Below are 16,022 nucleotides of genomic sequence, written 5' to 3' on the forward strand. Positions count from 1 at the left end.
TATTATATTACAGTATTAAAATATTCTAAATTTAATGCTATACTTACCTTTACCAATGTATTTTATATTTCAGCTTTAAGGACTGCTTTCAGTATTTCTTGTAATGCTGGTCTAGTGATCATAAATTCTCCCGTTTTGTGTGTATCTCAAGAGTCTTTATCTCTCCTTCATTTTTGAAGGACAACTTTGCTATGTAAACTATTCTTGTTTGGCAGGTTTTTTCTTTCAGCACTTTGATTATATCATCCCACTCTTTCCTGGCCTGAAAGGTTTCTGCTGAGAAATCCACTGAAAAGCCCTATGGCATTTCCCTTGTATGTGAGAATTCTTTTCTCTACCTGCTTTAAAATTTTTCTTTGTCTGAAGTTTAAATACTGGGAAGAAAACTAAAACAAAATACATGTTACTTAAATCACCAATTGTCACTTAACAGTGTCTGAAATTACTAGTCTATGCAATTAGCCAGGTGATATGAATTAGAGACATAAAATTCTGCAAGGAAGAGGGCAAAGTAGCTTTTCAGATTATGTCATTGTAAATCTACAAAACCAAAGGAATCAAGTTAAAAACAACTAGGAAAAATAAGATCATTCAATATTCTGACTTGTTAAAAATTAAAATACAATAAGTAATATGTTGTTAGATATAAATAATAATCAATTGGAACATATAATGAAAGCATAAATAAGAGAAAAAAATCCCATTTTCAACAGCAACAAATAATTTTAATACTTGGGAGAAAATTAATACAAAATATATTGAACATGGATATTTTTAAATTAAATTTATGGAGGGACATCAACTCAAAACTATACCAACCTAGGACCTCTCAAATACTTGAATGATTTGAATACTTTAAATGATGTACCTTGATCTTTTTCAAAAATATCTGATACTATAAACAAACAAATTATTATAGATTATTCTATACATTTAATACAATCCCCCCAAACTGCAGAAGGAAGTTTGTTAGGGGGTTTGGAATAAACTATATGTTTATTATTGAGTTTATTTTGTAAAAATTCATGCTACCAAATAACATCTGACATTTTGTAGAAATAATTTATGTATGTATAGAAAGATGTTGCGAAGTAATAAGCATCAGTGATTTTTTTTTCGTAGTAAAATAACTTACCAAAGAAGTGAAGACAATGGACATCATTTATAAAATGTAGCTGGAGAAAAGTGAAGCTGTCGATGCCAGAAAACCAATGCTGACTGTAAAATTGCCATAATAGTCATAATAACTGTTATGAATTCAGTCATTGCTTTCCAACTACCAGATAAGGAAAGAATAGAACAACTGATTTCAAAGTATTTTATTGACACTTCATTGATTTCTAATTTCATTTATGTGATTTCTTTAATCACACTAACAAAATCAAGCCTGGAATTAACTTTTTTTCTCTTCAGATATGCCATCATTGAGTCTGTAGAACCTGGAAAATTAGAATCTGTTAGATGTGGGAGAATGAGAGGAAGATAGGTGATTGTCAACACTCCAGGTAAGAAACATATCCTCAACTTTGTGTGAGATGCAAGTCTTTGTTCCATGCCCAGTTTTGCCTATATCAAAAGCCACATGGGTCAGTGGGTGTTACATATATTTTCCTGATTAATAGGACATTTCATTTATTTTTTTTAAGTTTATTTATTTTTGAGAGATAGAGAGATAGTGAACAAGGGAGGGGCACAGAGAGGGAGACAGAATCCCAAGCAGGCTCCATGCCTTCAGTGCAGAGCCTCATACAGGGGCTTGAACTCATGAACCATGAAATCCTGACCTGAGCTGAAACCAAGAGTCAGACGCTTAACCTATTGAGCCACCCAGGCACCCCATGACATTTCCTTATTTTTATTCAGTTATTTCATTATATCATGAAGTACAGAGGGGAAGACAACATTCTTCATATTAAACAATATGCAAATTGAAATATCTAACGATGCTGCGACTCTAACTTCATAATCTTCCTCAGAGTATTGTTTCATTTCTCTTCACTGTCCATTTCCTCTGTTGTCTTATTTATTCAGTATTTTCTTTCTTGTTTTATATTTTCCACTTGTCGATTTATTTTTGTTAAAGATTATATGAACCTAGGACTTCTCATATTTGAGTGAAGGGAAAAATTTCTCATAGATTCCCTGTATTAGTTTATTTCTGTAGTTCATGCTGCTTAAATAAATGCCAACAAACAATGAGATAATTTACTTTTTATGCTTATATTTCTTATTTAAAAACTATAAAGCAAAACCTAATTGATAAATTAATTACCAAAAAACTATAAATCATATTGTTAACCAAGTTTAGAGGGACTGGGAAGATGTTTTGCTGCAAATAAATCGCAAAGAGCAAAAAAAAAGATATTTTACTTATGTTCGATTTGACTATTTGGCTTTACTTGGAACATTTTTTGAGTTGTTATCATCACCATTTTTATTTTCCTTTTTTAACTATACACATTTTGTCAAAGACTGATCCATTATTTCGGCAGATCAATTCACTTACTAGAACACTTCAAAATGATTTAAGATGCCACTGGCTAAAAATAATTTATTGTATACAATTATCCTACTTTGGCTAAGTAACTTGAATATTGATACATGCAAAGGTAGCATCCATCTAATACATCTGCTTGCTAAGTAAATATACTGCCAATTTTTTGAATATGGTATTGTTCCTTCAGGGGAAAAAATTTCTTGGCATAATTAGAAAGGGAATTATGGGTAGAAAGTGGAAATAAGGGTAAATAGAAAAATACCTAAATATAAATATAAAAGAGACCTGAAAGAATTTAACTATTAGTCATTTCTACTTTGAGAAGAGGGGTGGTATTTAGGAAGGGGTAAAAAATTTATTTTTATTTTTTCATCCATAGATGCTGCACTGAATAGCCATGAATTCATATATTAACTTTTAATATAAAATTAGTAAAATCAGAAAAAAATTAAGTTAACTCATTTTGTACTTCTGCATAGAAGACCACACTTCATTGTACAAACAAGACCTAAACCTCTCATTTAGTGATTGTCTTTCTTTATCTACTTAATTTCTTATCCCTAGAAGTCAAAATTATCTTAGGATTAAAAATACTCAGTGAACATACCTTTATAATGTAATAAATCTTTTCTTTGACTAAAATAACCTTTAATGTTAAGTCCATTTCTATAACAGTATCTGTGGTTAATGATCAGAAAAATAAATATGTAAGGGAGGCAATAGAAATAAAGATCACATAAAATATCACTTTTCTTTCCCTTGCTTATACTATAAATAGGAAATATCAGAAGCAATGTAGAAAACCGTTAAAATTGCCATTCGTCCCAAGCCATATTCTGACAACAGAATTAATTTAAAACTTGGAATCTAAACATGAATCATGGGAATCAATTCTCTTTTGCATGAAGCCATTTGTAGAGAATCAGGAGATGACTGGTAGTTTGAATTCATAATAATAGTAACAATGGTACATTTTAGCCAGATCAATAGATATGAGGTATAGTTTATATATCAACTTTTCAAGAAATGGAAATATTTTTCCCCATTACTTCCCCTTAAAAAAAAAATCACTTCCCATTCTGCCAGCAGTACATTGCACTTTTCTTTTGGTGTATAGCTCACTTTGGCTATCACTTTGGCATTTAAGGTCCAATGCTATCTCAGGGGAAACATCTACCCAACAATCTCCGTGATCCTTTGATATATCCTGACAAGCTATTGATGGATCTTTCATGAGTGACTTTGATAAAATCCCTTGTATTCAGACCCGAAAAGAGACTGAACCCTGGTGGATCACGGATCTGGGTACCCCTTGGGCTGTGGCCATTGTGTCATCCACCAACTGAGAAGAATGGGTCATGAAGAGAGAAAAGTTGCTGTTGTTCGACCTGGACACTCACCTGCTTACACTGGCAAAACAAATTCCAGGTAAAGATCGAAACTTTAAGCTTCAAAAATAACAACTGAATAACTCAGTAAGTGTTTATATCGGTTTATGCCCATGCAGCAGTAGTTCTTTTCTCTCATTGTAGTTTGGAGAATCAACTGTATACGTGCTGCCGGAGTGAGCACTGGAGAATCAACTGTAGACAAAGATATCTGTATCATCTAGGTATATGGAAACAGATGCACTATTCTCAAATGAACATTTAAGGTATTTAAGTTGATCTTTCAATTTGCTAAAAGGGAACCCTTCCTTGAGATAAAAAGAATGACGTTAACATGAGCATTTCATAAGATTTACCGGTAATTCGATTGAAATAATTAATTAATTCGGCCAAAATAATCCAAGCAGTTGATACCATATAATTAAATACTATAACTTTTTCTAGAATGAAAACACAAATATGTAGTACCAGCTCTAGATGTAAGCTAGGTATGTCAACTCTATTTAACCATAAAATTTACCTTTTCATGTATCTTAAGCTCGAGTAATGTGAGGAATGTAGATAATCTCATTTGTATCCATAAGGCAGGTGGTTTCCTGGAAAGTTGGTACTGGAACCTAGATTCTTATAGTAGTGATACAGTGAGTCTTTTTCTTTGTTTTTGCAGCATAGAAGAGACAGATTAGCAATCTTGACAATATAACTTTTACACAGATGAAGTGAAAGATATGCAGGAAGCATAGAGGCAGTGAAAGAGGCAATAACAGTCTCAATTTGCAAAGCAGTGACATAAGATTTTTTTTTTCTATTTGATTTGCTACCATACACTCATATTACTTTGTTAACTTTTTAAAAAAGATCCACTTGGAGAAACATAACAATTCATGATTTAAATGAGAGTGATGTAGTAATTACCCAGAAGTATATAAAATTTCCCTTTTATTGTTATCTGTGAACTATTTACAATGAATTTTAATTTCCTCTGGTCATTAATTATCTGCATATTTAATATTTCAGAAGTATTTCCAGTACTGCCTCATAGGGTAGATACAACCCAGTCCAATACCTTGAATCTGTCTAGATCTTTTCAAAAAGCCATCGTCTTTGGTAAAGTTATGTATATTCTGACCTATTAAGAGACTAATTTCCTGTTCAATGGTAGATTTGGCCTTTCCAGCAAAATTTGTTACTCAGCAAACAAAGAGATTGTTGCCAGGAAGAAATAAATGAAGCAATCTATGATTCTAGCTGGAGATTAATTTTTTTAATGTTTATTTATTTTTGAGAGAGAGACAGACAGAGCGTGAGCAGGAGAGGGCAGAGAGAGATGGACACACAGAATCTGAAGCAGGCTCCAGGCTCTGAGCTGTCAGCACAGAGCCTGATGCAGGGCTTGAACTCACGAACCACAAGGTCGTGACCTGAGCCAGAGTCAGACGCTTGACCGACTGAGCCACCCAGGTGCCCCAAGTCGGAGATTAATGTGAATATTGTGCCACATTAAATCCCAGGTATGAATCCAAGTTTTGAATTCTAGAAGGACCATATGTTTATCTTTTTTTGTTTTCACTGATTTGGAGATACGATGTATATTCAAGAATTAGAATATAATGAAATTAGAAGAACTGCATCAACGTGATTCTGTCCCAGGGTCAGATAACTTCACAGCTTAGCACCTTCAGTGACTCTAGATCCTCTGAAAGAGCCATAGATGAATCTACGAAGGCTCTTGCATTCAAACAGAATTGGAGGATGACCCATGTCAGATGGTAGATTTGGGCTCACTACCTGTTGTCAACTATATTTCAGTCATTGACAGCGCAGACTTTTGCCATGAAAATCTGTAAGAGGCTATAATTCTGGTTGGAGAGTCCATCTGAGAAAGATGGCACATTAAACCCCAGATATTAAATCCAGATTTTAATTTAACATTAACTTGGTAACATAAATAATTTCACATTAAATATCAATGTAATTGAGGGAAGAAATGGAAATTATGAAGGGAATTTACACAATTACTTTCATTGTATTATATTGACACTTCATGTGAAATTGTTTATATTACCTCTAAAAACCAGTGTAGGACTTTCTTCTCTCTTCAACATCAAAGTGTAGGACTACTTTTAATCAACAAATAAAGGACGTTATTCAAAAATTTATAGTGTAGGACTTTCTTCTCTCTTCAACATCAAAGTGCTGACTACTTTTAATCAACAAATAAAGGACGTTATTCAAAAATTTATACCTAATTTAGTTGCAGCTGAGTGACACATAAACTGATACTGTACCAACATCAACAAAAATGTCACTTATATTTTCCCCATAATTCGTGGATTATCAAAAAGGTAAGTTTACTACCGAGGTAGATCAGAATTAATTAACTGGCAAAACGCATGAAAAGAAAAAACGATATTCATCGGCAATTGCAGCAAGGGTGATGATAATAATTAGTGTCTGTTGGTGTTAGTCAAGGCAACCTTAGTCTTATACAGCAATTTGAGGGTTGAGCTAAGTGGGGTGGGTAATAGACTATATAAGCAGCTACATTTCAGGTGTCATGTGATATGGCATGGAAGAAAAGTCATATTTCTGTGCTATTAGTAAATATGGAGAGCTCTTGGGATGAACAAAAGAACAATGCTGTTTCTACCCTCCCAGAGTTAACTTTTTATTGAGGAAAGAGAGTATTTAAGAAATTGATGAAAGTACAATGCATTCGGCACACAGAGGGCAAGGTGAAGAGTGTACATGTGAGGTCAGAAAAATAAATAGGATCTGAAGCATACATAATAGTGAAAAATTGGAAGCAATTTAAATTTCCAATAACAAGGAATCAGTTAAATAAGTAATTTTCAACCCCTGAAAATGATAGAGGTATATGAATATATATTTATATACATATAAATGTACAAATTTATATATATTTACAAAATTATATATATATACACATATATAGCTAAATATATATACATATATATGTATTTAGGTATATATAGAGAGATATAAATATATAAATTTTTAAATGTTTGCAATTTACCAAGTGAAAACAGTTTCAAAATCATGTGTGTATTTAGATAAGTAGTCTATCGATAGAAAAATATATATTTATATGTGTTTCTGTATGGAAAAATCTTATGATGTACACTGAAATCTTAATGGTGTTTATCTTTTTATGGCAAGATTTTAGAGAATTTTTATTTTCTTCTTTTAACCAACGTAAATTTTTTACACACAACTATCTTTTCTATAAATATGTATCCTGTTAGTTTAAAGTAGTGTTTCTTTTTAAGCTATATGAAACGTGACTGAGATTCATCAGAATAACACAGTTCAATCAGAGGATTGAATCAGCAATCAGAACAGGCAAATCCTCTAAATGCTAAAATCTTGCAAGAACACTTTATTAGTGTTTGATTATTAGTCTGATACTCCATTAAAACAAAAGGAAGTTTTTCTGAGAGAGAGAGAGTACAAGCAAGGGAGGGGCAGAGGGACAGGGAGAGAGAGAATCTTAGGCAGTCTCTATGCCCAGCACAGAGCCTGTTTGGGGGGGGGGGGCTTGATCTCCCCACCATGAGATCATGACCTGATCCAAAATCAAGAGTCAGACACTTAACCAACTAAGTCACCCCAGTGCCCAGATTCTTGTTTAAGATGGAAAATATATCCTCTTTTGATTTGGAGAAAAATGTGGGGAGATCATTTTAGAAAATGCGGTTTATGTGTCCATGGCCCTTTGTTTCCTGGCCCTGGAAAATAAGAAGAGTTTGAACATTCTGAAAATTATTTAAAATGTTGGAATGGCCACCAGGATCTTCCTTGGTGTTGATACATATTGAATGAATAATGGATGAGTGAGTGAGTGAGTGAGTGAACGAATGAATTCATGAATGGATGGATGAATAAATGAAGAGGGGATTCTAGAAGATTAAAAACTTAAGTTAAAAAGGAAAAAAGCAACATAATATTCCGCCACCAAGAAAGAGTTCCCAGTGTTACTGCTCTCTAGCAATAACATAGTGTTCTCTTAACTCACCTACTGGCTCCTCTGCCTACAGGTGATTTACTTGTTGCATATACCACAGCCTCCTGTATTGAAGCAAAGTAGGTTTGGAAACTGAGTCAATTGGTAAGAACACCCAAGTCAAAGTATCTTAAACAATAAGGAAGTAAGCACCTGACATAACATGACATACGAAGGTACAGTGGCACTGGGGTTGGCGGCGCAGTGGCATCATCAGTGCTGGCTTCATCTCAGGCAGTGGTGAGATGGCTGTGGCAGGTCCAGGTATGTCACCTGGACAGGCTGATGTCTGGAGTCAGAGAGAGACCATCGTTTCCCTCCTACTCTTCTTTAAGAGCAAAGAAAACTTTGGCGAGGTCCCTGAAAGACCTCCCCACATATCTCATTGACCAAAATTGTATCACGTGGCCGGGCCTCAAGTAATGATAACAAAGGCAGTGGAGCTACCACAGCTCAATCAGCCACTCAGGGGTCACCCCTGGAACCGGGCAGGAGCCATGCCTCCCCAGAAGCTCATGTTCAGAATCAGCGGATCCAGGAATAAATTATGCTTCTGGGCGGAAAAAGGAAGGGACTTAAGGTCATTATAGATATCTTTAGCAACTGAGAGATGAAATTTAAATGGGTGCTTTTAAACTTCTGTCATTTTCTTCCTTCTCCCAGCAGTTGGGAGTCTTCCCAGCAACCTTTCTCTTATATTTTTTTATGGTATTTACTGTTCCCACATCCTTTTCAGCTTTCTTCTGCTGCCAACAGAAAGAGAAAGAAAATGTGCCACGTTACAGTGAAAAATGAGACACTTTTGTGGCAGTTGACTATGTATTAAATATTTCCATGAGCTAACCTCTAATTGGTATCTCATTTCAGTATAGTAAACTTTGTTTATTATGAATCCATCATTTTTTACGTACACTAAGCTGGGTTTATTCTTTCCTTGACTGGGTTGTTTTGACAGTTAATAAGTAATTCTAGGTATAAATTATTTAAGTAACTTTCCACAAAGCATTGTGCTATGAAATCAAAGCTTTCATCACCTACCTTAATTTGATTCTGGAAAAAACGTACAGAAAGTTAGATACCGACGTATGAAGTTGTCTTCTTTTTCCTTTCATCTTCTAGTGGTTGCATTGTTGTTACACCGTTGACACGAAATTGGTTTTCTGTTTCATATATAAATTAGACTAAATAATAGAACTTCTTGACAGAATAAGATACTTGCATTATTCACAATTCAAGTGTTCCTTCCGTAGTGTAGAGAAGGTATACAGATAAATATGTATCGTACACTTTCCTCATTATTACCTTTCTTTAACTCTCATACACACAAAACAGCTTTGCACTGGGCCGATACCAACACTTAAGGCTAACCACCTTCCTTTTTCCCTCACGAAATTGGACAGCAGTTCCTGCCATATCAGGTCATTAACTGTTTATTGCTCAGTTAATTGAGTGCCATATAAAAATGAGCTGGCCTGGGCGGGGGGGGGAATTATCTGGCCTTCCCACCTGGGCAAGCTATGAACTGAGGATCTGGGAACCAATATAGTCATGAGGTAAAGGAAGAAAATTAAAGACAAAATTCAATGGTAGGCTTTCAGTTCCAGGAAGGTAGGATAGAATGTACTTGTTCCCTGGTAAGTACACCAAAAACCTTGGACATTATATATAAAACAAACAAAAGAAGGCTCTGAAAGGTGAAGAGAAAAAAACAGATTAAACTTTAAATTACAATACTGCTCATAATCACTCAAAAAATAAATACTTTGGTGTAAATCTAACAAAGCACACATATTCCTTGTGGACTGAAAACTACAAAACTCTAATGAAAGAAATCAAGTAAGATCTAAGTAAATGGAGAGACATGTATTCATGGATTGGAAGATGCAACATCTTAAAACTATCAGTCCTCCCCAATATTTCTATCAAAATATTAGCAAGATTTTCTGAAGGCATAAACAATATTACCTTAAATTTTATGTGGAGAGATAAAAGACTACAATAGCTAAAACAATTTTTTTTTTTTTTTTTTTTTTTTTCAACGTTTATTTATTTTTGGGACAGAGAGAGACAGAGCATGAACGGGGGAGGGGCAGAGAGAGAGGGAGACACAGAATGTGAAACAGGCTCCAGGCTCTGAGCCATCAGCCCAGAGCCTGATGCGGGGCTCGAACTCACGGACCGTGAGATCGTGACCTGGCTGAAGTCGGACGCTTAACCGACTGCGCCACCCAGGCGCCCCTAAAACAATTTTTAAAAAAAGAAAAAAGGGAGGAAGAATCAGTCTATGCAATTTCAAAATTTATTATATAAGTGTAGTCATCAAGACTGTTTGTCACAGGTAGAAACAAATCCATCCATCATATAACCAAACAGAGAATCCAGAAATAAACCTACACAAATATGATTTTTGGCAAGAATGCAAAGCAATACAATGGAGGAAACACAGCCTTTTCAACAAATGGTATGGGAGCAATTGGACAATCATAGGCAAATGAATGATGAATGAATGATTGAATGAATGAATGAACATCATGACGCTCTATCTCAGTGGCACTTATAAAAAAATTAACTCAAAATGGATCATCAACTTAAGCATAAATTTAAAACTATAAAACTATTAGAAAAAAACATAAAGGAAAATCTTTGGGATCTACAGCTAGGCAAAGAGATCTTAGACACAACACAAAGTGTTATCCATAAAAGGAAAGTTCCATAAACTGGACTTAATCAAATTTAAAACTTTTTTCTGTGATAGATACTTTTAAAGAGGATGAAAAGAAAAAGCTACAGAATGGGGAAAATATTTGCAAACCACATATTTGACAGAAGAGTAATATATGAAAATATATAAAGAACTCTCAAAATTCAACTATAAAATTATAGATAATACAATTAGGTCATGGGCAAAAGACATGAACAGACATTTCACCAAAGATATGCAAATGGAAAATGTACATAGGAAAAGATGTTCAACATCTATAGCTATTAGGGAGATGAAAATTAAAGGAACAGTGAGCTATTACTACATACCAGTTAGAATGGCTAAAACTAAAAATAGTGGGAACAGTGAATGCTGGTGAGGATGCAGAGAAATTGGATCACTGGTACGTTGTTGATGGGACTATAAAATGGTATAGCCATTCTAGAAACAGCTTGGCAGTTTCTTACAAAATGAAATATACAAATATCATGCTACCCAGCAGTTGTACTCATTGACATTTATCCCAGAGAAATGAAAATTGGTATGCACAAAAAACCTGTACATGATTGTTCATAGCAGCTTTTCTTATGATAGTCTAAAACTGGAACGATGCAGATATCTTTAAATAGACAAATGGTTAAACAAATTATGGTACATTTACACCATGCTCAGCAATAAGAAGAAGAAACTAATGTATACAACAACCTGCGGGAATCTCCAGAGAATTAAGCTGATAGAAAAAAAACAATCCCAAAAGCTTATATATATACTGTATATCTCCACTTACATAACATTCTAGCTTTCCCTTTATAATTTTTACATTATTGTATCTGTTTTACAAAACACCCTCTATGAACAATTAAAAACAGATCATTCCAGCTTTATACAACTCTTTCAAAGAATAGAAAAAGAAATAATAAGTCTTCAATGCATGTTATGGGATTAGTACAACCTTGGCATCCAAACCAGACAAAGGAATGAAGGTAAATTACAGGCCAATATTACTCAAGACATACTGCAAAAATCCAAAATCCAAAAATCCAAATAAATATTAGCAAACCAAATCCAGCGACATATAAATAAAAAAATAAATATATCATGACCAAGTGGAGTATATTACAGGAATGCATGAAAAAATATGCTAATATAATTTTCTCATTAAACAATAAAAGTAGGGACATCTGGGTGGCTCAGTCAGTTGAGTGTTGGACTCTTGATTTCAGCTCAGGTCACGATCCCAGAGTCATGGAATCAAGCCACATGTCAGGCTCCACGCTCAGCATGGAGCTTGGGATGCGCTCTCTCTCTCTCTCTCTCTCTCTCTCTCTCTCTGCCCCTCCCCCCCTTAAAAAACACAAATAAATAAATAAAATAAAATAAAAAGTAGAAAGGCATTTGATCATATCAGTAGATGCAGAAAAACAATACAATTAAAGCATTCTTTTATGATGAAAAACTTGGAAAACTTGAAATAGAAGGAAATGTCACTAACATAAAAGAATCTGAATAAAATAACATCAAAACCAAATCCTTAGAGTGAATATCACACTTACTGGTAAAATGTTAAAAAGCATTATCTTCAAAATAAACATAACAAGATATATACTGTTAGTTGAAAACAGGAAATAAGAAAGGAGGGGGAATAATATAAAAAGTCTTACCTTTCCACCTAAGCAAACTAAAATGCACAGTCTCCCTACTCCTGTTTAAAACCACACAATAAAGGGGCACCTGGGTTGCTCAATTGGTTAAGCCATAAAGCATTTGACTCTTGGTTTCAGCTCAGGTCATGACTTCATGGTTTGCATTGGGCTCTGTGCTGACAGTGTGGAGCCTGCTTGGGATTCTTTGTCTCCCTCTCTTTCCGCCTCTCCCTGCTCTCTCTCTCTCTATCTCTCTTTCAATATAAATAAACATTTAAAAAAAGAAAAAGGAGAAAAATATCATTTAGTAAATAATGTTTTCCTATACTGAGAATTTATTTTATCTACTACATTATTAGTATGTAATAAAAGAGTTTAGCAGGTTGTCAGATACAACATCAATACAAAAACCTTTTCATTTCTATCCATAAACAATTACAGATTTAAAAAATACAACTTAGGGGCACCTGGGTGGCTCAGTTGGTTGGGCATCCAACTTTGGCTCAGGTCATGATCTCGAGGTCCGTGAGTTCGAGCCCACGTCGGGCTCTGTGCTGACAGCTCGGAACCTGGAGCCTGCTTTGGATTCTGTGTCTTCCTCTCTCTCTGCCCCTCCCCTGCTTGCACTTTGTGTGTGTGTGCGTCTCTCTCTCTCAAAAATAGATAAACATTAAAAAAGTACAACTTATAATTTACTTATAATAACAAACATGTATAAACATATAGGAGTTATGAATAATTCTTATAAATAATGTACACTATTCTTATGTATGTAATTGTAAAACTTCGTTTAGATACATCAATAAAGATGTCAAGTAAAGGGACAGACTTACCATGTTCCTGAATAAGAAGTCTCATTATTGTAAGGATTTCAAAAATCCCCATGTTGATCATGTTCATAGTTTTTAAACTTTACACTATCCCCTAAAGACACTATGGAAGAAATTAACCTTTTTTTTTTTTTTTAACAAGTAAGGAGGATTATATTGTCTTTCTAGCTGCTTCATCTAAATCCTAAAATAGTTTGCGCTTCACTCAAGTGTAATAATGAGAAGGGGAAAATAGAAGAATACAAGTTCTATATTGGTTTAGAGGCAATATTAAAGTCTGATTATAATAATATTTAAAAATCGGAGATAACTTTCAGAAGATTATGGTCATCAGGAAATTAATACTGAAAACTATAATAAACCACCAGATAAGGCTTTGCACTTTTCACATTACTGCCAAATCCACCTTTTCTTTTAATTCATCAAGATCCTCTTAAAAATCTATTTATTTAATAAATATTTATTGAATTTTGACTATATTGTTTTAGGAGACGGAGATACAGAAATGAGTAAGGCAGTGTATTCCTTGAATTCATAGAAATTAAATTCTAATGGGGGGACTTAATTAATTAACTAACAAGATAGTATTAAATGATAACTTTTGTAAAGAAAAGAAAGCAAGGTAATGTAATAGAGAATGAATAGGGGAAAGAGATGTTTTTTAAACTAAGCAATCAAAAGAAATGCCTCTAGGAGGTGCCATTTGAGTGGAAATCTGATAACAGTAAGGACACCATCCTACGGAGAGTTGGAGAGTTGTAGGCAAGGGAACAGCTAATGCAAATACCCTTCAGTGGGTGGAACTTTCTCACCAAGGCAGAGAGTGATAAGAGGTGAGACCTGCAATGTGGCAAGATGATTATCCCGTAGAGTAGTGGTTCTCAAAGTCTGGTGCATTTGGAATAAGGGCCCACCAGACACTTTAAGGGGTCAGCAAAGGCAAAACCGTTTTCATAATAATACCAAGATGTCATTTCCCTTTCCTCTTTTCTCTTTTGTTGACATTAGTGTTAATAGCTCAAAAGTAAGGGTAGGTAAGACTACTGTAACCTCAGCACAGATCAAGGCACCAAACTATACTAATAGTTATTATAGATATGCTGTTTGTTTGTTGTCTGCCTAACATGGAAATTTATTTATTATTTTTTTTTATTTTTTTAAATTTTTTTTTCAACGTTTTTATTTATTTTTGGGACAGAGAGAGACAGAGCATGAACGGGGGAGGGGCAGAGAGAGAGGGAGACACAGAATCGGAAACAGGATCCAGGCTCCGAGCCATCGGCCCAGAGCCTGACGCTGGGCTCGAACTCACGGACCGCGAGATCGTGACCTGGCTGAAGTCGGACGCTTAACCAACTGCACCACCCAGGCGCCCCTATTATTTTTTTAATGTTTATTTTTTTTGAGAGAGAGAGAGACAGAGTGCGAGCGGGGGAGGGGCAGAGAGAGACAGAGACACAGAATTCAAAGCAGGTTCCAGGCTCCGAGCTGACAGCAGGGCTTGAACTCAGGAACTGTGAAATCATGACCTGAGCCAAAGTTAGGTGTTTAATCGACTGAGCCACCAGTGCCCCTCACATAAGGAAATTTATTAAGTGAACACTTACCAGCAAAGGAGGCAAAACTGGTGGATGAAGTCCAACTCTGTCCTCCACTCAGACCTCTGTATTTTCATCCTTTTTTTTTTTTTTTTTTTTTTTTTTTTCTTTTGGTCTTTCCTGAGCTTCTATCCTAAGCCCTCAACCCTCTCCATCCTTCACCATGCTTTTCAAATGTTCCAATTTGGGAATTTCTTTCTCTTCATATGAGTACACCATTTCAGAAACCTTTCAACTTGGACCAGGGGAATTTGAAATGTGTATCTCAAATTAGTTTAAAATTACACTCAAGTTTCCATCAGCCGCATCACACACATCCTGAGTGACAGTTATATAGCAATAAGTAACACCAAGAAAACCAGACACCAGAAACTTGATCTGACTTCCTCCATTTTCTCATGATAAAATCCCAACCTCTTGTGTCATTGTTGTCACTCCTGCTAATTTCATGCTTATGTTTCAATCTACCCTTAAAGCTTTCTAAATTTTTGCCAAGGATTCTTACTAACTTTCACATTCACATCTTCAGAATGATTGTGTTTTCTTTCCAGACATATCTGCAGTTTTGTACTTTGTTTTGTTGTCTCAACTTCTGTTTCTCTGGCGAACACCTTAAACACTCTTGCTTTTTATTTCACAGGAATGTTGTGGGTGCCAGCTGTAAATGGGCTTGGCTTCTTTCTTACTGTTTATTTTACACCCTTAGTTGTCAGGGTCATTTAATCACTATCTAGGTCTCTGAGAGTTTAAAAGTCTAATAAGGATGTTTGTTTGAGACCTGAGCGAAAAGAATCTTGGCTCTGAAATTAAAAAAACAAACAAACAAAACTTTGAAGTCAAAACTGATCTTTTATTCCGGTAGCAAAACTATAAAAGTTCTCTGAAGTTTTTTTGTTTTTGGTTTTGTTTTTTGGGGGGAGGGTTGTTTTTTGTTTTTTGGTTTTGGTTTTGGTTTTTAGAGAGAGGGCACTCAAGCAGGGGAGAGGGGCCGAGAGAGAAGAGAGAATCATAAGTAGGATCCAGGCTCAGCATGGGTCCCAACATGGGGCTTGATTCCACAACCCTGTGATCATGACCTGACCCGAAATCAAGAGTCGGATACTCAACTGACTGAGCCACCCAGGCGCCCCGCTTCTTTCCAGTTTTAAAAGAAAAATGATATGTGGGGTGCCTGGGTGGCTCAGTCGGTTAAGCGTCTGACTTCGGCTCAGGTCATGATCTCATGGTCTGTGGGTTCAAGCCCCGCGTCGGGCTCTGTGCTGACAGCTTGGAGCCTGGAGCCTGCTTCAGATTCTGTGTCTCCCTCTCGTTGCCCCTCCCCTGCTCACGTTCTGCCTCTCT

The 16,022-nt window shown here is 35.3% G+C and overlaps 1 protein-coding gene across 12 annotated transcripts in view; it reads left to right on the forward strand.

Annotated features, from left to right (window-relative positions):
• Positions 1–16,022, forward strand: part of GUCY2C (guanylate cyclase 2C) — a 140,844-nt gene that overhangs the window by 40,315 nt on the left and 84,507 nt on the right. For 9 of the 12 annotated variants that reach the window (XM_086714025.1, XM_086714024.1, XM_086714026.1 and 6 more), the window contains 2 exons: positions 1,414–1,505; positions 3,763–3,925. The gene's annotated coding sequence lies outside the window, so the exon portion shown is untranslated. The remainder of the gene's footprint in view (positions 1–1,413; positions 1,506–3,762; positions 3,926–16,022) is intronic. The other 3 variants (XM_086714029.1, XM_086714033.1, XM_025930365.2) reach the window with 1 other exon arrangement.

Source organism: Puma concolor, chromosome B4, assembly GCF_028749965.1.
Source record: "Puma concolor isolate L17-30 chromosome B4, mPumCon1.1.hap2, whole genome shotgun sequence".
NCBI lineage: Eukaryota > Metazoa > Chordata > Mammalia > Carnivora > Felidae > Puma > Puma concolor.